Genomic DNA, 23,763 nt, shown 5'->3' with positions numbered 1-23,763 from the left:
AGCGGGAGTGTCGGGACCCGGATGCCCACCAATGTGATAATGATGACCTATCCTGAGGACAGATCATTAGTAAAATTTTCTGGATAAGGCTACTTTCACACTAGCGTTCTGGGCTCCGCTTGTGAGTTCCGTTTGAAGGCTCTCACAAGCGGCCCCGAACGCATGCGTACTGCCCTAATGCATTCTGAGTGGATGCAGATCCGCTCAGAATGCATCAGTCTGGCACCGTTTGTCCTCCGCTCAGCAGGCGGACACCGTTCAGCTGGCTCAATTTCAAACGGATCCATCCCCCATTGACTTTCTTTTTTTTTTTTTTTTTACTTTTAACTTTTTTATTGAGCAAAATCAAAGCTTACAGAGATGAAGCTACATGACATTGGTGGGATCAACAGGTCTCCAACAATTACAATTGGTTTACAAAGTGCCTTTCGTCCCATGAGGGACAAGGTCCAAACGGTCATAGATCAAATTAGAATGAAAAGTAGGTAAAATGTTATCATGTTAAATAATCAGTTGTACTAAATATTTTCGAGTCTGAGGCGGAGTGGGTGTAGTATCGCCAGTAGCTACGTCTTACGCTGGGTTCAGAACTGAGCGTTCGGGATGTCGCGCTCTGTATGCGCGATTGTACCGGCGTTTGCAATCGCGCATACAGAGACAAGCGAACGTCCATTGTCGCGCGTTCCCGGAAGTCTATGTACGGGAACGCGCGACAAGACGCCCCAAAAAAGCTCATGTACTTCTTGGGGCGTCGGGCGTTTTACAGCGCGATCGTACGCGCTGTAAAACGCTCAGGTGAGAACCATTCCTTAGAGTAATGGAGAAAGGTATAAGCGTCCACCTTTCTAGTTAATCTCTCTAGCTCTGAGGAAGGATTCACCCTTTTAGGAGCTTTAGTTTTCATATCCTCTGAAGGATTTCCAGTCCTTCCATGTCTTATCAAAGGTTTGGTGAGATCTTATCTCCCAGGCAGATATCTCCTCAAGCCTGTAAATCTGGTCAATCTTAAGGAACCAGTGTTCCAGAGAAGGGACCTCGGGAGATAACCACATGGTAGGGATCAGCAGCTTGGCCGCACTTAGTAGGTATTTAAACAGCCTAAGGCCTCTTTCACACTACAGTTTTTTGCGTTCCGTATACGGTCCGTTTTTTGCGTTCCGTATACGGTCCGTATACGGAACCATTCATTTCAATGGTTCCGCAAAAAAACGGAATGTGTTCCGTATGCATTCCGTTTCCGTATTTCCGTTTTTCCGTTCCGTTGAAAAGATAGAACATGTCCTATATTTGGCTGCAAATCACAGTCCGTGGCTCCATTCAAGTCAATGGGTCCGCAAAAAAAACGGAACACATACGGAAATGCATCCGTATGTCTTCCGTTTCCGTTCCGTTTTTTGCGGAACCATCTATTGAAAATGTTATGCCCAGCCCAATTTTTTATATGAAATTACTGTATACTGTATTTGCCATACGGAAAAACGGAACGGAACAACGGAACGGAAACGGAACCACAACGGAAGCAAAAAACGGAACAACGGATCCGTGAAAAACGGAACGCAAAACACTGAATTCAACATACTGTAGTGTGAAAGAGGCCTAAGGTTGGGGGTAGCCCCATTGACTTTCGATGTAAAGTCTGGAAGGATCCATCTGAGCAACTTTCACACTTAGAATTTTTTCTGAACTATAATGCAGACGGATCCGTTCTGAACGCATCCCATCGTCTGCATTATAGGAGCGGATCCATCTGTGCAGACATCAGACGGATCCGCTCTGAACGCAAGTGTGAAAGTAGCCTTACCCCCTTTAAAAACGGATGAAAAATGGCCAGATGACCAGAAAATGTATGCAAACTGGTTGAAAACTGAATGTGTCCATCATGTGAATGTAGCCTTTGGGTGCCCACACACATGAATATGGATTTAGTGTTTTTTACCAGTAAGAAAAAAAAACTGCCGAAATAAGCACAAGCAGTTTTTAGCCCCATTTTTTGTGGCAGTTTTTCTGGAGTTTTTGGCACACAGTGGCCCAGACCTATTAAGCCTATAGATGGCATAAACGTATACAGGCTGTCTAGACATACACCATATATCACAGTGGTCCAGCCTCCTTCTGAGCAAGTAGGAAAAAAGTGTGAAAACCCATATGCACCAAACTGCATCAAAATGCACCAATTTGTGCCACTTAGACATATTCTAGGTCCAGACACAATCTGGGCCAGTGTATCTTACTACTAGAGTTTTCTTCATGATGTGATGTTAAACTGCTGGAAAAAATGCAGCGTTTTTTGTAGAGGCCAGAAAGGCAAATATTGCCACCTAATGAACAAACATGGCAGTAGCAAAAAATGCTTGTCCTGCTTTTTATATTTCCCATAGACCTTCAGACATCTGGAGCTGACTTTTTTACTAAAAAAGTGCTGGTGCAAAACACAAAGCAAAAATGCAGAAAATGTCACTAAAATCCTACATATGATAGCGCTGTAAAGCAAATATACAATGGGAATCATACAGAAAGATAAAGCACGTTCCGGAGCGGAAGCCATCTTTATACACCCGACATGTGACGTACTATTACATCCCATGTCGGGAAAGGGTTAAGGCAACAAATGTCAGCAAGGTTAAAACAAACTTCATTAATCATTGCCAAGCTGACTGCCAAGTGGTAATATAGCGGCTTCTCTTTGTCAAATTGTCCGAAGAAAAATATTCTACATCTACATTTTTCAAACCGGCACCTGGATCTTTCGTAACCGCGTGTAATTTGGACGAGGTGTGCGCCTTGTAATAAATTAGAGACATCCGTGGCAGACCTTGCACATGGCGTAAAAACTGTAGTTTTTCGCTAACATTTATGCCTGTTTCCAGCCATGCACAGCTGGTTAGAAAGGGGACTTGCGACTAGTCTACCCCTAAAATAGTTGCAAATCCCTTAGTAAATGTGCCCCAATGTGTTGCAGATTTTCTGAAGCTTAATTTCTCCTTAGTTTTTAATAGGAATCAATCAGCAATGAAATCTGCAACAATATCTGCAATAAAATCAGCCCCAAAATCCACATGAGCCCAAAAATACGTACATTGGGATTTTGGTGCAGATTTTTCTGCCACATATGAAGGCACTCTTAATGGTGGATGCACAGAGTTCAAATTTGTGTACAGAAAATCCACAAGATATCTGCACCAAAACCGCACAAAATAAATATTTATTGCATTTTTTGGGCGTTTTTTTAAATGTGGTTTTAGCACATTTTTTGTGCGGTTTGTGGTGCTGATATGATGCAGATTTCCCGCAGATCTCACCCTTCTATTGAAAAAGATGAAATCTGCACAGGAAAAACGCATCAGATTTCAAAATCCACACAGCAAGTCAATTTCTGCCAATTGTCCTGCCATATACATTGATGAGCTATCGTCAGGATAGGTCATCGATATCTGATCACCAGGGGTCTGACGCCCAGCACCACGCTGATCCGCTGGTTGAAGAGGAGGTGCCGCTCCATGCATGCGCTGCTTCCTGTTCATTAGACTCTGCGTCATCTCCCATGAGGCGGTGGCACAGTGTAATGATAAATGCTCACTCCATTCAAGTGAATGGACCAAGCACTTGTCATTACACTGAGCCACCGAAACGACAGGTTGTGTAATGAACATGTAGCAGCGCTGGCATGAAGTGCCGCCTCTTCAAACAGCTGATCGGCGTGGTGTCAGACCACTGTAGATCAGATATTGATGACCTATCCTATCAATATAAATGACCTGCACAACCCCCTTTAAGAAAAGTGTACATGAGATTTGCCTAATTTACATTTTTCTGCACAAAAATACACCTGGAAAAAAAGCTTGTGTGCAGCCACCCTTAGGCCTCTTTCACACGGGCGAGTTTTCAAGAGATGCGTGAGGTGAAAGCATTGCACCCGCACTGAATCCGGACCCATTCATTTCTATGGGGCTGTGCACATGATCAGTGATTTTCACGCATCCCTTGTGCGTGAAAATCGCAGCATGCTCTATATTGTGTGTTTTTCACGCAACGCAGGGCCCATAGAAGTGAATGTGGCTAATTGCGCAAGCATGTGCGGATGCGGTGGATTTTCACGCATGGTTGCTAGAAGACGATCAGTATGGGGACCCGATCTTTATTATTTTCCCCCTTATAACATGGTTATAAGGAAAATATAGCATTCTTAATACAGAATGCTAAGTAAATTACGGATGGAGGGGTTAAAAAATAATTCAACTCACCTCATCCACTTGTTCGCGCAGCCCAGCTTCTCTTCTTTCTTCTTCTTTGATGACCTGGGAGAAAAAGACCTTTGGTGACGTCACTGCGCACATCACATGGTCTATCACATGATCCATCACCATGGTGATGGACCATGTGATGAGCGCAGTGGCGTCACTAAAAGGTCCTTTTCTCCCAGGTCATCAAAGAAGAAGAAAGAAGAGAAGCCGGGCTGCGCGAACAAGTGGATTAAGGTGAGTTTAATTTAATTTTAATTTTTTTAACCCCTCCGACCCTAATTTACTATGCATTCTGTATTAGGAATGCTATTATTTTCCCTTATAACCATGTTATAAGGGAAAATAGTAAAATTTACACAACACCGATCCCAAACCCGAACTTCTGTGAAGAAGTTCGGGTTCAGGTCTGGGTACCAAACATGCCGATTTTTCTCACGCACATTCAAATCACTTTAAATCGCTTTGCACTCACGTGGAACAATCGTGCATTTTCCCGCGACGCACCAGCATCCTATCCGGCCCTCACACGCGATACCTGTGTGAAAGAGGCCTTAAGGTATATGTACACGGTGTGTAGTGTGTACGGATTTTCAAGTGGAAAATCTGCTGCATAATACAGTAACAGCTATGTAGATGAGATTTTTGAAACCTCATATACACGGTGCTGAAGTTTTGTGTGTGAAAATTGACCTGTGGTGTGGATTTAGAAATTTGCAGCAATTATTTATGCAGATATTTAGTGCATGTTTCAACCTTTGCAACGCAGAGGGAGAGGCAAATTTGCATCAAAATCCACATGGAACATATGGATTGTGGTGTGGATTTGGTACAGAAAGGCAGCAAACACAACACAAAAATCAATGTAGGAACTACACTTCCATGTGAGTATGCTCTAAGGCAGGGGGTGCACAACATTTTTGGTCTGGGGACCGCATTGTCACAGTGCACTATTTCAAGGGGCTGCAAAAAAAAAAGTTAACGTGTGTATGAGGCCTTACTAGCCGGGAAAGCACTAATTGGTTAACCCTTTAATGACCAGGCCTGAAAAGGCCTTAACCTGTTTGGGACACATGACGTGCCGGTATGGCATGATGTCCCAGTACTTAAGGACACATGACGTACCGGTACGTCATGTGTAGTTCCGATCACCGCCACCCAGTGATTGGAACAAGGTGCCTGCTCAAATCATTGAGCAGGCACCCTGGGACAATGCGCGGGGGAGGTCTGTCAATTCAGACCTGCGGTTTGCGGCTTTTAGGGGAGTTGCGGCAGGCGGAGGTGCCATCGGGTCCCCGTGCGGCTGTAAGGGGGACCCGATGGCATGGAAGGCAGTGCGATGCCTTCCTTAGGCATCGGTGCTGCCTTCCGGTGACGAGCCTGTGAGAACCTGTATGAGTAATACACACTGCATTACTCATACAGCCAATGCATTCCAATACAGAGACAGGCTCTATAAACATATCACATGACCTAACCCCATACCGTAAAAGATAAAAAATAAAAAAACTGTACTAAATAAACTTTTTTTTTTGTCACCTTACATCACAAAAAGTACAACCGCAAGCGATCAAAAAGGCGTATGCTTTTAAACTTCTAAGCCTTGTAACATCCCCAAAAAATAAAATGTCATTCCCAAAATGATCCAAACATGAAGTAGACATATGGGGAATGTAAAATAACTATTTTTGTAGGTATTACTATGTATTATAGAAGTAGAGAAATTGAAACTTGGAAATTTGCAAATGCTTCCAAATTTTTGCCAAATTTGGTAGTTTTTTTATAAATATATATTTTTTTTATTTATTTATTTTTTTTACTCCATTTTACCAGTGTCATGAAGTACAATATGTGACGAAAAAACTGAATGTCCTGAATGGCCTGGATAAGGCCTCATGCACACGACCGTTGTTTCATTCCGTGTCCGTTGTTCCGTTTTTCGTGATTTTTTTTACTTTCCTTCATGTCTGAAGATCCTCCAAAAATAAAGGAAGACAAACGGAAACAAAAACGGACACGGATCACGGAACAATGGAACCCCTTTTTGCGGACCGCAAAAAAATACTGTCGTGTGCATGAGGCCTAAGTCAAATCGTTTTAAAGTTATCACCACATAAAGTGACACTGGTCAGATTAGCAAAAATGGCCTGGTCCTTAAAGAGGACCTTTCACCTGGAAAAACTGTGAACTAAGTATCATGACATATACAGCGGCGCCCAGGGATCTCACTGCACTTACTATTATCCCTGGGCGCCCCTCTGTACTGCCGCTATGTCCTCCGGTATCTCCGCTCACTTAGTTATAGTAGACGAAGACTTAGGGGACTTGGTTATAGTAGGAGGAGACTGCCCTTGTTCTGCTGGGCGTCTCCTTCTCCTAGGCTGTAGCGCTGGCCAATCGCAGCGCAGAGCTCACAGCTTGGGAGAAAAAAACCTCCCAGGCTGTGAGCTCTGCGCTGCGATTAGCCAGCGCTACAGCCTAGGAGGAGGAGACGCCGGCAGGCTCCACCCAGTTGAGCCGAACATATGAAGATACCGGAGGCGATACCGGGAGAACGGAGTAAGTGTAGGGAGATCCCTGGGCGCCGCTCTCCATGTCTGTATGCTTAGTTTAGATTTTTTATTGTAGTGAAAGGTCCTCTTTAAGGTGAAAATGAGCCCGGTCCCTAAGGGGTTAATGACCAGTCACTTTTTTGTGATTTAGAGCACGTGGCTTAAACACTTGTAACTTTTTTATTTTTTGGACTACCAAAATAACATTTGCAGCTTATTACATAACACAGGGCTTTTTAATATATATTTTTTTTCGTTTTATTAGGGGAAAACTGTACTTTTTTTTAAAAGTCATTTTTATTCAAACTATAGCTCATTATTTAAATATGCAAACTATTATCATTAGTTCCCTATATGATTTGGATTGTTTTATTATACAATATGTATAGTTTCATATGAATGGGGTGATAATTGTAATGGTTTTGGTTGGTGTGGGCTTTTTTTTCCGTTTTATGTATTTTACAATTTTTTCTTTCTTTTTTTATAACTTATTTTTTTTTATATATTTCTGCTACAAAAAGACCATTGGGGGACACTGACTTTTTTTGCGGACTGCAAATTGCGGTCCGCAATGCACGGGCACCGACCATGGGGCAGCCGCATGTGGATTGCAGACCCATTCACTTGAACGGGGTCCGCGATCCGTCCGTTCTGCAAAAAGATAGGACAAGTCTCTCTTCTTGCGGAACGGAAGCACGGAATGGAACACCATAGAAGCACTCCCTAGTGCTTCCGTGGGGTTCCGTTCCGCGCTTCCTTTCCGTTCCGCACCGGAATCTCCAGATTTGCGGATCCATTCAAGTGAATGGGTCCGCATCCGTGATGCAGAATGCACACAGCTGGTGACCCGTGTATTGTGGAACTGCCGTATGCGGTCCGCAACATGGGCACGGAGCCGTTACGTTTGTGTGCAAGAGCCCTCACAGTGAGATAAAGTTGTCACTGTGATTTCGTAGTAAAAAGGTCACATAGAGGCATGGAGCATTATCAGTCATGTTAACGCTTCGTGCTTCTGCTGTCCGGAACGGGGCCTGGCTGTCTTTCACGCAGCGGATTACCCGCACAGGATCTGCTCGTGTGAAAGAGCCCTAAGGGGTTAAAGGGAGTCTGTCACCAGGAAATTAACTGATAAACCAGGCACAGTAGGGGAGATTTAGGAAACCAGTGTAAAGTAGAACAGGCTTAGGTACCCATTGCAACCAATCAGATTCCACCTTTCCTTTTTCAAAGGAGTTCTGAAAAATGAAAGGTGGAGTCTGGTTGCTATGGACAACTAAGCCAGCTTTCCATTACACCGGTTTGGATAAATTCACCCCAAGGTCTAGTAGGGCTAGCTCAACAGAATGTTCAGGCCCCCCCAGAGCGTTTCGCTTGGGGGACACATGGGGGCAATGACACCATTAATATGTGTTTTTTGTATGGTTTTGCTTGTTTTCTCTCTTCTCCCCCTCCCCTCCTTTTTCTTGCTTTCCCGCTCTTTTATTTCAGGTTTTATGAAAGGGTTCCCTTACGTCCTAACCAGTGGCACAGATGGGGTATTCTGCCCCTGTGGACTGGTTAGGACAGGTGGAAGTTTAATGAACAAATAAAAAACACTGGCATGTACACGCCCTCCCTGCCCCCAATAAAGAGGGGTGTAGCCCTCATGCAGTTGTGTTTTTTTCTGTCCTGCGGACAGGACGGGACGGGTGGTGCACTCCCCCCCCCCCCTCGGGGGGGAGAGTGTATTATTTTCCCCTTTTTTGATATTTTTGTTCCCTTTGGGAACTAAGCCGCTCCTTCTATGCGGCCGGAGGACGTGTCTCGGGCCTTGGCTAAGTTTCCGCTCCTGCACTGAGCCCTATCACGCTTGGGCTTACCTCTTTGCCAGGTGGTGTGGCCGGGGCAGGAGCGGGAGCTGCTGGAGCGGCGGTAGCGGCGTCCGCATGTTCTGCTGGGCGCCGCCATCTTGCGGAAGTGACGTCGGGTGACGTCACTTCCGGGTCTGTCTCCGGAGCGCTGCTGCGCTGCCGGGATTGTTCTTTTTGATTATTTAGGGCCGTGGGGGGCCCTTTTGAATGTTTAGGTTCCCTCTCTGGGGCACATAGTTATATTTTGGTCATTGTAGACCAAGTTATAAACCTTAAGATTACCCCGCCCCCTTTGTGGGCGGGACTTTCTTTTTGGCGCCAAAACGACCTATTTAAACTTGGTGAAGCTCCAAGTTCAGTCTCCTGGAGCGCAGCTTGCTGTCAACCTTGAGTGTGGTTTGGTGTTTGGTGCTAGAGAGTCTTGCTAGCTCTTCTTCATTTTGCTCCCATCATCCGAGGGAAGGCAGTGAAGGTACAGTCAGACAGCATGACCGCTGTGTTGTATATCAACAAGCAGGGAGGCACGAGGTCACAAAGTCTCCTGAGAGAGATAGGGGTGATTTTGGATTGGGCAGAACTGAACCTCACCCACTTATCAGCCGTTCACATTCGCGGAGTTCACAATGTGATTGCGGATCGCCTGAGCCGAGGTCTTCCAACCGGAGAATGGTCACTTCATCCAGAGGTCTTCAAGGAGATAACACTCAGGTGGGGCATGCCAGAGATTGATCTCATGGCAACGAGGTTCAACACCAAGGTGGAGAGGTATTGCTCCCTTTACAGGGAGGACAACCCGGTGGCAATAGATGCACTGTCAATCCCATGGAGGTTCAGGCTGGCCTACATCTTCCCTCCAATTTCCTTGATACCAAGGGTCTTGATGAAAATCAGGCAGGACCAAGCGTCAGTTATCGCCATTATCCCATACTGGCCGAAAAGAGCTTGGTTTACCCAACTCCTACAGATGAGTCGGGGTCAATTTCTGAGGCTTCCCCCAGAGAGAGTACTGGTGTCGGGGGGCACCCAGGTCTCCTCAAATCTTCAAATGTTCAACCTGACAGCCTGGAGGTTGATCAGTCCCTTCCAAGGATAGAAGGGCTATCGGGGTCTGTCTTGAGAACCCTGGAGCACTCCAGATCAGAAGCGACCAACAAGGCCTACTCCAGAATCTGGAAGATTTTTTCGTCCTGGTGTGCTAGGCATCAGCAAACATCCGCTGAAGCTTCCATCCCGATGATCCTACAGTTTCTACAGGACGGTCTGGACAGGGGGCTATCACCCGCTACCCTTAAAGTGAAGATCTCAGCAATCTCTGCTTGTCTCAACAGAGCTGTTTCTCAAGACCCCCTTATCAAGAGATTCCTGAAGGGAGCCTCAAGATTAAAGCCTACAGTAATCAGACCCATCCCGGTTTGGGATTTATCGGTCGTGCTCAGGGGGTTATCATCTCCCCCCTTTGAGCCCCTAGAGGAGGCGGGATTCAGGTTTCTAACCTGGAAGATCACCTTCTTGTTGGCTGTTACCTCTGCAAAGCGAGTTGGGGAACTCCAGGCTTTTTCTGCCTTTGAGCCTTATACAAAGTTCCTGCAGGATCGGGTACTCCTCAAATTTTTACCTACCTTCATCCCAAAGGTTCCCTCCTTTGACAATATTAACCAGGTGATCTCCCTACCAACATTGGCTCCATCCCCCTCCTCTGAGGAAAGAGGGCTCCATACCCTCGACATTGCGAGATGTCTTAGGATTTACCTGGAACGCTCCAAGGTATTTAGGAAGGATGAAAACCTCCTTATCCTTTTTTCCGGTACCCATAAGGGGAGGAAAGCCTCTAAGCCCTCCATCAGTCGCTGGATTAAAGAGGCAATTCGGGAGTCCTATATGTCTCAGGGCTCGGAGCCCCCTGAATTTGTAAGGGCCCACTCTACTCGAGCAGTGGCCACTTCTTTTGCAGAGAGAAGCTCGATCCCATTGGATGTGATCTGTAAGTCAGCTTCTTGGAGTTCTCACTCCACTTTTATCTCACACTATAGAGTGGATACTAGAATACATGGTTATTCCTCATTTGGCCGGACAGTGTTATCTTCCGCCAGGCATGAGGACCCTCCCATGGGGGTTTCTACTTGCTAAATCCCCATCTGTGCCACTGGTTAGGACGTAAGGGAATCGTTAATTTCTAACGATAATTTGTTTTCCCTTAGTCCTAACAGTGGCACACAAATTTCCCCCCCTTGTTTATTATTATTATTATTAGTATTTTTTGTCTACTTGTTATTACACAACTGCATGAGGGCTACACCCCTCTTTATTGGGGGCAGGGAGGGCGTGTACATGCCAGTGTTTTTTATTTGTTCATTAAACTTCCACCTGTCCTAACCAGTCCACAGGGGCAGAATACCCCATCTGTGCCACTGTTAGGACTAAGGGAAAACAAATTATCGTTAGAAATTAACGATTAAGTCCTGTCAGAATCAGCTGGTTTTATCAAGTCTCACCTGAACCTTGGATGACATGCAGGGATGCTCTCTGATTGGTGCAGCTGGTTGCTGGGGGAGATTTCTGGACAGCTGATTGGTGTGGATGCCAGCGGCGGGAAAGTTTAGTCCTTAAAATGAGGGTTTCGGCGGCGCGTCTGGGCCACTTTTATCAAGACCGGATCGTCGCCCGCCCTCCCTATTCTTTTGCTTATGTCGCTTTGCTTTATTAGAGGGGCTGTATTACTCAGCTATTGCTGAGTGGATTTCGGTAATTATTGGAATTTTTAATGGTTATTTATTTATGAATTTTAAGTTTTAATTATTTATTAATTTATTTACCCTTAATAAAGCATTGTGGCCATTTTTATTCCAACACAAAGTGTCATGTCATTATTTTTTTATTTTTTTTTGGATAAGTTAAGTCAGAAATAGGTCATTTGCCTCCATGTACTACCTTTCACTAAATACTTCCGGAGAAAAATCACTTTGAATCTACATACAACTAAGGCTCCTTTCACACTAGCGTTCTTCGGTCCGCTCGTGAGCTCCGTTTGAAGGAGCTCACGAGCGGACCCGAACGCATCCGTCCAGCCCTGATGCAGTCTGAATGGAGCGGATCCGCTCAGACTGCATCAGTCTGGCGGCGTTCAGCCTCCGCTCCGCTCTCCTCCGCACGGCCAGGCGGACAGCTGAACGCTGCTTGCAGCGTTCAGCTGTCCGCCTGGCCGTGTGGAGGCGAGCGGATCTGTTCAGACTTACAATGTAAGTCAATGGGAACGGATCCGCTTGAAGATGACACCATATGGCTCAATCTTCAAGCGGATCCGTCCCCCATTGACTTTACATTGAAAGTCTGAACGGATCCGCTCAGGCTACTTGCGCACTTAGAAATTTTTCTAAGTTATTAATGCAGACGGATCCGTACTGAACGGAGCCTCCGTCTGCATTAATATGATCGGATCCGTTCAGAACGGATCCGATCAAGCGCTAGTGTGAAAGTAGCCTAAGCAGGGCTTAAGCCCCTCTGTGCACCCTTGCTCCTCCCTCCTCTTCTTTAGTGATAGGGCTAAGTGAGATGACTGTGCTGGAATCGTAGATGCGTTTTTTGAGTCCTTTTTTATGGATCCTCTCCTGACTGGCTGAAAAAACTGCATCAAAAACTACACGTGCAGTTTTTGTGGTAGTTATTGATGCAGTTTTTTCATTCATTTAAATGGGTCAGCAAAAAAAGTGGAAGTTACTACGTGTGCATTCCGTTTCCGTATGTCCGTTCCTAAAAAAGAACATGTCCTATTATTGTCTGCATTACGGACAAGGATAGGATTGTTCTATTAGGGGCCAGCTGTTCCGTTCCGCAAAATACGGAATGCACATGGATGTCATCCGTATTTTGTGGACTGCAAAATACATACAGTCGTGTTCATGAGCCCTTTAGGCTGGGTTCACATCCCGTTTTTCCCATCTGCTTAACGTATACAAAAACGTATACGTTAAGCGGATGCTGCAGACTGATGTCCTACAGCGGCATCTGTTCACCATACAAAAATAAATAATATATACTTGAAGGTGCTGTGCTGCATTTTTGTGTCCTTTTTATTTCTAACATACACAAATCGTGACGTGAACACACCCTTACCTCTTCCATACAATGCTAAGTGCTCTGTCTCTTTAAGAACTGAACTGCCTGGAGGAGGCTGAAGTCAGCCAGCGTGCTTCAGTGTGCAAAGTCTCGCGAGGTTTGGACTGCGGGGCGAGATTTCCTGCCTGCACCCGGGGGCCGCTGTGTATAGCTGGACGGCAGGTAAAGCTTTACTTCATGCAAGGTGTCGGCCTGATCAGTGTGCAGACCCGGCAGGCAGGCGGCACAGGGGGACGTGCCTGCCGGGCTCTAGTGACCTCTAGTTCTTGCTTACATGAAGCAAAGTTTTATCCCTCTCCTGCAGATAAAGGCGCTTGTAGAGCCCCCCTTCCCTAACATGCAGGGTCTCAGAGGAGCATGAACGTGCACAGAACAGTCGGGGTCTGTTCATACACAGCAGTTTGGTTGCAGACATTTCTCTGTTCCATACATGGGTTTAGGTGAAGGGACAATCTCTGAAATCTGTTGTGTGTGAATATACAGTAGACGAACGCCTCCTAAACACGTTTTTTTTTTCTGTTTTAAGGCTACAAAAAGTCTGTTAAAAACGGGCACGCTGTCAGTTCTTCATGGCAATTTTGCATCGTGTGTGCATCCATTTTTTTGGCCGTGTCTCTGTTTTTAACGTCAGTTTTGCATCACTTTTTTATGTCCGCTAAAAACTGACATGGAAAACGAATGAACGGTGCTACTTTCCAACTAGCGTTAATATTTTCCGGTATTGAGATCCGTCATAGAGGCTCAATACCGGAAAAAAAAAAGCTTCAGTTTTGTCCCCATTCATTGTCAATGCTCCAAAATACATTCCGTTCCGTTCTCATACCGCAGCGGTTTAGCTTTAATAGTACCCCCATGTAGGCCCCCAGGTAAAATAATGTCCCACATAGTGTAGGATTTTGTTTTAATGCCTCCAGCTTTAATTAGGCTGCCAGCTAAAAAAATGTCACCCATAGTGTAGCCATTCCATTTTACTGCCCCCAGCATTAATAATGCCCGCAGCTAAAAAAATGTCACCCATAGTGTAGCCATTCCATTTTACTGCCCCCAGCATTAATAATGCCCGCAGCTAAAAAAATGTCCCCCATAGTGTAGCCATTCCATTTTACTGCCCCCAGCATTAATAATGCCCGCAGCTAAAAAAAAATCCCCCATAGTGTAGCCATTCCATTTTACTGCCCCCAGCATTATTAATGCCTCCATTTAGGCCGTCGGCTAAAATAATGTCCTCCATAGTGTGCCTTTTTTTTCTCCCCCCCCCCCCCCCCCCCAGCTGTTTTTTAAAGGGGTTCTTCACTTTCATTTAACTGATGATCTATCCTCTGGATAGATCATCAGCTTCTGATCGGCCGGGGTCCGACACCCGGGACCCCCGCCGATCAGCTGTTTGAGAAGGCAGCGGCGCTCCAGTAGTGCCGCGGCCTTCTCACTGTTTACCGCCGGGCCGCCCGCCCACTGACGTCACGACTTGTATCAACTAGAGTGGGCGCGGCTAAGCTCTGTTCACTTGAATGGAGCTTAGCCGCGCCCACTCTAGTTGATACAAGTCGTGACGTCAGTGGGCGGGCGGCCCGGCGGTAAACAGTGAGAAGGCCGCGGCACTACTGGAGCGCCGCTGCCTTCTCAAACAGCTGATCGGCGGGGGTCCCGGGTGTCGGACCCCGGCCGATCAGAAGCTGATGATCTATCCAGAGGATAGATCATCAGTTAAATGAAAGTGAAGAACCCCTTTAAGTTCATTTGACAAAAAAAAACTCATCCACCTGAACACGCTGCCTCAGTCTCTCCTCTCTTCATTGAGCAGGACCTGCAATGTGCGTGATAACTAGGGATGAAACATCCGAAGTCTATTCGCATAAAACGTAGTTTTAATACTTTATTAGAATGTATTAGAATGTATTGGCTCCGATGAGACGAAGTTATTACTTAGCGAAGTCTCGCGAGACTTCGCATAATAACTTCAGAAATCAATTTCTACTGTAAAAAAACATTTCCCGGGTTCGGTTCCAAGTGGTACCTTGAGCCAATACATTCTAATGCTCGCTTGTCCTGTACAGTATTGAAACAAAGTTTTATGCGAATCGACTTTGGATGTTTCATCCGAAGTCGATTCGCTCATCCCTAGTGATAACGTAATCATGCTCTCCCACGTGACTAAGTCATCAAGCACATAGAAGGACCTTCGGCAGGTCCTGCTTAAGGCCGAATGCACACGGCCGTGTTCCGCGGCCGAGAGCTGTCCGTGGTATGCCGGGCTGGATTCCTGTTTAGAGCAGGAGCTCACGGCTTCATGGGTTGCTATGACGCTGTGAATAGCTGACTGTTAAAAGAACGGCCACGTGAATAGCCCCATAGACTTTCATTGGTGCTAAAAATGGCTGTGGCCGTTACTTAAATGTCCGTCACTGTCTTGTGCATGTAGCTTAAAAGGCACATAAATAATGCAGTGCATTTTTAAAAAGGTTTTCCAAGACTTTATAACTGATGACCCATCCTCTGCATAGGTGATCAGTATCTGATCAGTGGGGGTCCGACACCCCTGTGAACAGCTGTTTGAGAAGGCACCAGCGCTCCTGTGAGCACCGCGGCCTTCTCTCTGCTCACCAAGCACAGCACCGCACGTTGTATAGCGGCTGTACTTGTTATCACTCTCAGCCCCATTCACTTCCATGAGGCTGAGGTCACCTAAGCTCCGTGACCGATGAAGGTGACATCACGGGCGTAGGGAAACCTGAGAGAAGACTGTGAGTGTCGGGGCCTTCTCAAACAGCTGATTGGCAGGGATCCTGGGTTTCGGACCCGATCAGATACTAATGACCTATCCGGAGTCTTGGGAAACCCCTTTAATGGTGTTTTGCTCTTTTTAATGTTTTAGAAGCCTAGGAAGATAAGCTACAGAAAAAAAAACAAAAAACGATCACTTGGGCATGCTGCATTTTGATAAAAATGCCACAAAATAAAGTGCTGTGTAAACCATCATTCACACGTCCATGGAAAATGGTTAATGTTTTATTTGTGAAGATGTGTGTGAGGGCTCCATCACAGACCAAACTAGCGCCTGACTACATATATACATTAAAATCAGTGTTCTGTCTGTGGAGAATAGCGTACATCCGTCATTTACGGACATGTGAATATACAGTAAGTAAATGGGACTGCAGCATTTTTTTTAAACAAAATATGTGCAGAAAAGACCACTAACGTCTCACCCACACGGTAGGTTCACACACAGGATTTTTTGCAGAACTTTCTGCTACTGTAAATCAGTTCTGTTTGTCTGGGCTTGTGTCACTGGAAAGCGTTCTGATTACTTCAAGCCACCTTCAAATAGTGGAACAAAAAACTTCTCCAACAAATCTGCTGCACATAAAAAGATCCATAGGATACTGCCACCCGTGACTGATATGCTGCAGATTTTCCCCAGTGGAAGGGCTCATGCACAAGACCGTGTTTTTTGTTTACATCCATCCATTACATGGGACCGCAAAATATGTGGACAGCACACGTGTACTGTACACATCTCTATATCTTCTATGGCACCCGCAAAAAAATAGAACGTGTCCTGTTCTTATCCGTTTCTCGTACAAGGATAGGACAGTTCTACAGAGGGCTGGACTTTCTGGAAAATGTGAAATGCATACAGCCGGCATCCGTGTTTAGCGGATGTGTAATTTGCAGACCGCAAAAAAAATCTATGGTTGTGTACATGAGCCCGAACTGTGTGCGGAAAGTCCACAGCGCTTATAGTGATGCAGATTTTCTACATCAAATTATGTGATAAATGGCTGTACCCTTTGGCTGCCCACTGCAAAAAAGAGGTAAAACTATCAGGATCATTCTGGGGTAAAACCTCAGTTTTAATAAATAAACATTTAGAAAAAGTCTTGCTTAATTTTGTATCGTATGTATTGTTTTGCTAACAAAACTATATACTTAAGGCTTTTTTAAGCGATGGATAGCTGATCCATGGGGTGCCGGTACCCACACCTTCACTGATCAGCAGTTTGGGTGTATCCTGATTATAGACCTTCACTTAAAGGGGTTGTGCAATAGCATAATACTGATGATCTATCCTCCGGATAGGTCATCAATATCCAATCAGCAGGGGCCCAGCTCCGGGCACTCCCAACGATCAGCTGTTTCAAGAGAATGCAAGCCACATGTCAACTAGGGTTGTAGCGGGTATCGAATTATTATTACCCAATCGATACTGTTGTACCGGTATTGATTAGATACCGGGATTTGCCTTTTTTTCGATACTAGGCTTTGCTATTGCACAGTCTAGTATCAGATAACATGGAGCACAGTGCTCTCAGTGCGCTCCATGTTACCTCAACAGCACAGGGAAGAAGCAGGCCCTCCCCCCATCCCGCCACCAATAAGAAGAGAGAGGGGCGGAGGAGGGGAGGGGCTGTTGTCACTGCACCACCAATGATAATACTGTAACTCACCCATTAATACAAATGCAGGAGGCGGGTGCCGGCAGCAGAATCACATAGCCTGCACACAACCTCTATGACAGGGAGCTGAGATCCGCGGCTGTTAACTCCTCAGATGCTGCACCTGAGGGGTTAACTGTCACGGATCGCAGCGCCCTGTCATAGAGGTCGGGTGCTGGCTTTGTGATTCTGCTGCTGGCACCCGCCTCCTGTATTTATATTAAAAGGTTGCTTATGTTTATTGGTGGCGCAGTGCCTTCCCCCAGTACTAAAAACATTGGTGGCAGTGGTCACAGGGTCCCCTCCCTTTCTCCTTTTTGGTGGTGCAGTGGTAGGTTCTGATTGGAGCCCCAGCAGTGTAATCCTGGGGCTCTGATTGGTTACTATGGCAGCCAGGACGCTACTGAAGCCTTGGCTGCCATGGTAATCTCCCTGCTGCTGTGTGTACTATGCACAGGGCAGCAGGGAGAGTGTGAAGTCCTATTCACCCCAATAGAGCTCTATTAGGGTGAATAGGACAAGGGATGAAAAGATCCCAGGTTCTAGCCCCTAAGGGGGGAAATAGTTATTAAATAAAAAGTAAAGAAATATTAAGTATAAATCACCCCTTTCCCAATTGTACATATAAAATATATAATCAATAAAAAAATAAACATATTACATATTGCCACATCCATAAAAGTGTGAACTATTAAAATATAAAAAAATCTTTGCGGTGAACGCCGTATCAGAAAAAATAGGATCAGACTGTTCGATTATCGGCCAGACGTTCCATAAAATGCGTGTTTTATTTTGGTGTTTTATTTTTTTCGCGTGGTATCGAATATCGCAATACTTTTTTATGGTATCGAAATCAAATCAAAATTTTGGTATCGCAACAACCCTAATGTCGACAGCGAGCAGGTGTAATTTCAGCTTCTCTGTCCCCTTTCACTTTAAAGGGAAGGAGCAGACAGAGTATAACTGCGCCTTCCCATTGAAGTGAATGTGGATGGCTTAGTTATAATTACACTGCTCGCCACTGCAATGTCGACAGTAAGCAGGTAAACAATGAAGAGAAGGCAGCGCTCGTCCAAGCACTGCGTTCTCTTCAAACAGCTGAACGGTGGGGGTGCTAGGAGTTAGACCCCCGCTGATCCAATATTGATGACCTGTCCTGAAGATAGGTCATCAGTATGGGAAACTGCCCAACCCCTTTAAGGCTGGACAAAGTTTGCAAAGGGTGGACCTGTAAATACATAAAATGTAGTCAAGCTAAAATTGACTCTGATGACACATGTCATTATGTTATCTCAGTTATCGTGTGACAAAAGCTATTGAAATCCATTAAAAAGTCAGTTAAATTTTTTTTGCTGTTCTTTACTAAAAGTGTTAACTATCAAGTTTAGCTCGGCTACATCTGTACTTACCTGCTCCCCAATACTTGATTTCCAGCTCCCAGGCTGTCTGCATGTGTTCCCTGGTGGCACGTCACTGCTGGGTCACTTGCCACTTGGGGACACATCACCATTCAGGCCAGTCATTGGCTGCAGCAGTGCACCCAGTGGATGTTGACAGATGGAGATTGGAAGTGCAATGCAGACAGCATGCCCACAGCATGTAAGTATGTTTCTCCTTGCAGGACCTACTGGCTGGGAGTGGAATTAAAAAACAAAAAAACATCCTGAACTACCCCTTCAAACTTTTTTTTTTTACTAAATGATTATGGGGCAGCCATCTTGCCTGGGCTGCAGCTGCCAACAAAGGGCTTTGATGAATGCCATACAGTGTTACCCACTGGGTGCAGTATACATTTTTTTGTACTGGATATCATTGTATGAAATAGTGTAGCCTCCTATGATATTTCATACTTTCTAGCATTATAGTGGTGTATACTGGCCCTTTGGAGCCCAAAATTTCTCTCTAATGGAATCCTATGGACATGGTTAGCATATATGTTGGGAACAAATGTGACCTGAACAGTGTTAGGGCTTATGCACATGAACGTATTTTCTTTCTGTGTCCCTTCCATTTTTCTGCAGACCGTATGCGGAACCATTCATTTCAATGGATCCGCAAAAAAAACAGAAGTTACTCCGTATGCATTCCGTTTCCGTATTTCTGTTCCACAATAATATAGAACATGTCCTATTATTATCCGCATTACAGACAAAGATAAGACTGTTCTACTAAGGGCCAGCTGTTCCGTTCCGCAAAATACAGGATGCACACGGACGTCATCCTTATTTTTTTCAGACCGCAAAATACATACAGTTGTGTGCATGAGCCCTTAAAAGTGTTTTCCAGAGACTGAATAATTAACGGCAATTGCGGACAAGAATAGACATTTTCTATTAAGTGCTGGCGATGTGCGGTCCGCAAAATGCGGAACGCACATTGTCGGTGTTCGTATTTTTCAGATCTGTGGATCCGTAAAACACACACGGACGTATGAATGGACCCTAAGGGTATATTTACATGTTACTGTTTGGGTCAGATTTTGGGGCACAAAAGGAGATAAAGTACGAAGGGCAAACATTACTTTTCCTCTTTTAGAATCCACTTCCGGTTGCAAAAGCTGAATGCAAAACCTGAACGTGTAAATATACCCAAACAGCAGTTCAGAGATACACTTTACAGAAGCTACACTGAAAATAATAACCTGTAGTCTGAAGGTGACTCATTGGGAGAATTTACTCCAGGGCTATTGCTGTAAAAGTTGCAAATTGTGGCCAAAACCAGATTTAAGAGGTCTGCGTCTCTTAATAAATGTGCCATCTTTTATACCAGAATACCTTGGATTAAGACCAGCATATGAAAACATCAGTCTTAATAAATTCCGTCCATTGACTTCTGGGAAGAGGGTTGTGTACATGCTTACTGTCGTATGGAGCGGTCATTGTGCAGGGAAGGGGAGGCGATAAGCTGTGACCATCACCTATTGTGATCCTCTACTATTTACAGGTGTGTCCTTCCTTACCTTTCCTCTTTGCTCAATATATGCTGAGATGAGTGGTCTGAGGTGACCAACTTTGGGGGAAAAAAAAGCTTTTGTGTTAATCTGTCAGACATTGTAAATAACGCAAAGTTTTTTTGTTTTGTTTTCCCCACAGCTGGTCATCTTGCAACATTCATCTTGGAATATTTTGAGCCATGCTGAAAGGTAAGGAATGACATCTGTTCACACATAAGGTCAAACAAAAACACTCTTTGCAAGGTTGGTGTTTGCAAAATGCAGAACACACACGGCCAGTATCCATGTTTTCGGACCGCTCCTGCTAAACGTGTCCATAATGGAGAATTATGCTCACACACAGAGTGTGATTTTCACACAGGACACGCTCATCTGAAAGAGGCCTAAGGAACCTTAGGAACAAAGGAAAGCATTGTTTGCAGAACTACTTTGTCCTAGAAAAAAGCCCATCAGGTTTTTCACATGCAAAACGCGGATAATGGCCGTGTGCGTTCCACATTTTGCAGATTGGAAGGTCCTGAAACTGGCTAACCTGTTGCATGTGCGCTTGGCAGCTGAAGACATCTGTCCCATGTTCATATGTGTCCGCATTGCTGAGAAAAATTATGCTTTAATATATGCAAATGAGTCTCTAGGAGCAATGGGAGCGTTGCCATTACACCTAGAGTCTCTGCTCTCTCTGCAACTGCAAAGCTCCCTCTCTGTTTTCACAGAACCAGGCATTATGATGTTTTCACTGCCTGGCCCTATCAATAAAAGGCCATGTTTCTGATGAAAATGACGTCATTGGCTTAGGAATAGGTCAAAGCGCTCACTGGAGCAAATACAGCCTCTTTATACTCCTGATCGGTGGAGATGCTGGGAGTCAGACATAGGATAGGTCATTAATATACAAGACCTGGAAACCCCTTTAACCCCCTAACAGTTTTGTCCAAGCTCTACTGAGGCTTTTGGGAAAAGACCTGACAGTCCAGCCACAGCAGATTGTGGAGGGGAGGGTTGCTTTATAGGGGTTGTGCAGTAGTGCAATAGACCTATGATGCTCTGCTGGGCTCCCTTGATATCAACATCCTGTTTGACATTGCTGTAACCAATCTTTGGATGCGGCAGAAATCTGATAGCCTGGCATCGTGTGACAATTTGTCATGACTTAAATGGGTTATCCCACAAATAATGGCAATAGCTTTCTAAGGCCCCTTTCACACGGGCGAGCATTCCGCGCGGATGCGATATGTGAGTTGAACGCATTGCACCCGCACTGAATCCCGACCCATTCATATGCGGATGCGGGAAAATAATAGCATTCTGAATACAGAATGCATAGTAAAATAGCGCTGGAGGGGTTAAAAAAAAATAAAAAATAATTTAACTCACCTTAATCCACTTGCTCGCATAGCCGGCATCTTCTTCTGTCTTCATCTTAGCTGTCTGCAGCAACAGGACCTGTGGTGACGTCACATGATCCATCACCATGGTAAAAGATCATGTGATGGACCATGTGATGACCGGAGTGACATCACCACAGGTCCTGTTGCTGCAGACAGCTAAGATGAAGACAGAAGGAGATGCCGGCTACGCGAGCAAGTGGATTAAGGTGAGTTAAATTATTTTAAAAAAAATTTAACCCCTCCAGCGCTATTTTACTATGCATTCTGTATTCAGAATGCTATTATTTTCCCTTATAACCATGTTATAAGGGAAAATAATACAATCTACAGAACACCGATCCCAAGTGGTTTGGGTACCAAACATGCTCGATTTTTCTCACGCGCGTGCAAAATGCATTACAATGTTTTGCACTCGCGCGGAAAAATCGCGCATTTTCCCGCAACGCACCCGCCTCTTATCCAGGCAAAAAACATGACGCCCGTGTGAAAGAGGCCTAACAAAGCTAGAACCAGTCCTATACCTCAGATGGATCCAGAGATCTCCCCATTCATTGCTCTGCTAGATTTATATTAAGCTGTCCGTTCAAGGGGAGTGTCTTTTCTGCTGCAGCTCAGGGGGCGTGTGTCAGCTCACCCTATCACAATTCAGGAGGCAGGTGAAGGATGGAACTGAGCATGTGCGGCCTTCTTAATGAGCCGGTCAAAGAAATAAGAAATGAAGTGGCATTATACAGATACATTTTATTGAATAACTCAGTGGCTATACAAAATGTTTATTACATGCAATTACAAAAGTATTCAAATCCAGGTGCTAGTTTGAAAACTGTAAAATATTTTTTATGGGACAACCCCTTTAAGGCATTGTTCTCAACTCCAGTCCTCAGAACCTACCTATCAGTCATGTTTTAGGATTTCCTTAGCAGGTGATTTAATTAGTGTCAGTGCATCAGGACCACAGGTATTCATTCTGTGGGACATTCTAAAATTGTGACCGGCAGGATGGCCCGGAGGACTGGAGTTCAGGAACACTGAAGTAGGGGAGCCAGTCACTGCTACCTCTCTCATTCTTCCACAACCCCTTTAAGCCTTCATATCTCAGGCTCTGTAAAAGATAAATGGTTTTGTTTGAAAGAGGATCACAGGATTATCTCCTCTACATCGGAAGATACAACCTTTTTAAATCGGATCAGGAGTGACAGGAGCTGAAAGTGAAAGCAGGTTTCAGCTGCTTTCACTCCTGAAGATTTCTAAAGGCTAAATCTCCCAATGTAGTGCCCATATGTCTATATTCTACACAGCCCAAGATATACGAAGAGTTAAAGCAACCCTCCCCATCAGCTGGCTGTGAAGAGGAAAAAAGTGCAGTGGGGGAGCTGACTGGTTGCAGGGAGGAGCCAAAAATATCCTCTTTCATGGTAACAATTAGGGATGAGTGAATCGACTTTGGATGAAACATCGAGCGCTCTATACAGTATTAGAATGTATTGGCTCCTATGAGCCGAAGTTATTACTTTGCAAAGTCTCATGAGACTTCGCATAATAACTTTATAAGTTCATCAATTTCTACTCTAAAAAAGCATTTCCCTAACTCGGGTTCGGTTCCAAACACTGTTAAAAAAAATAATAATAATAAATTGTGCCAAATTAGCAATTCATTTGGGTCACCTTGCCCCAAAAAAGTATAATATTGAATGATCAAAAAATCATATGTACCCCAAAATAGTACCAATAAAAACATTAGCTCTTCCTGCAAAAACCGGGCCCCTACACAAGAAGATCGGGAGAAGAAAAAAAAGAAATGTAGCTTTGTGAAAATGAAGACACAAAAGCATGACTTTTGTTTTCCAAAAAGGTTTATTATGTAAAAACAAAAAAATAAAATACACATATCAGGTAACGTCATGTCCGTATCAACCTGCTCTATTAAAACAGCACATGATCTATCCTGTCAGGAGAACTCTGTAAAAAAATAAAAAATAAAACTGTGCCACAAAGTGACTTCATAACTGAACTGGTCCTTAAAAAAAATGAGTTTGGAAATGTTCTTTAAAAATTTCAAACTTGCTTCTAAAATTCAAAACCTTCTACTATCCTAAAAAATAAAATGACATTTACTAAATTATGCCAACATAAAGTAGACATATGGGGAATGTTATCACTATCCGTCTTAAAAGCAGAGAAATTCAAATTTAGAAAATAGGGAATTTTTCCAAATTTTCCATAATTTGTGGAT

General features: G+C 44.6%; 1 protein-coding gene across 2 annotated transcripts in view; it reads left to right on the top strand.

Moving 5' to 3' along the window:
* The first annotated feature begins 12,869 nt into the window (after window positions 1-12,869).
* LOC122922787 (aminopeptidase O (putative)) overlaps window positions 12,870-23,763 on the top strand; it is a 435,225-nt gene continuing 424,331 nt past the window's right edge. The window contains exons 1-2 of one of the 2 annotated variants that reach the window (XM_044273518.1): window positions 12,870-12,915; window positions 20,282-20,331. The gene's annotated coding sequence lies outside the window, so the exon portion shown is untranslated. Of the gene's footprint in view, window positions 12,916-19,958; window positions 20,133-20,281; window positions 20,332-23,763 lie in introns of those variants that run through there. The other variant, XM_044273526.1, reaches the window with a different exon arrangement.

Source organism: Bufo gargarizans, chromosome 1 (assembly GCF_014858855.1).
Source record: "Bufo gargarizans isolate SCDJY-AF-19 chromosome 1, ASM1485885v1, whole genome shotgun sequence".
Taxonomy (NCBI): Eukaryota; Metazoa; Chordata; class Amphibia; order Anura; family Bufonidae; genus Bufo; species Bufo gargarizans.
This window is presented reverse-complemented; position numbering and strand designations above follow the sequence as displayed.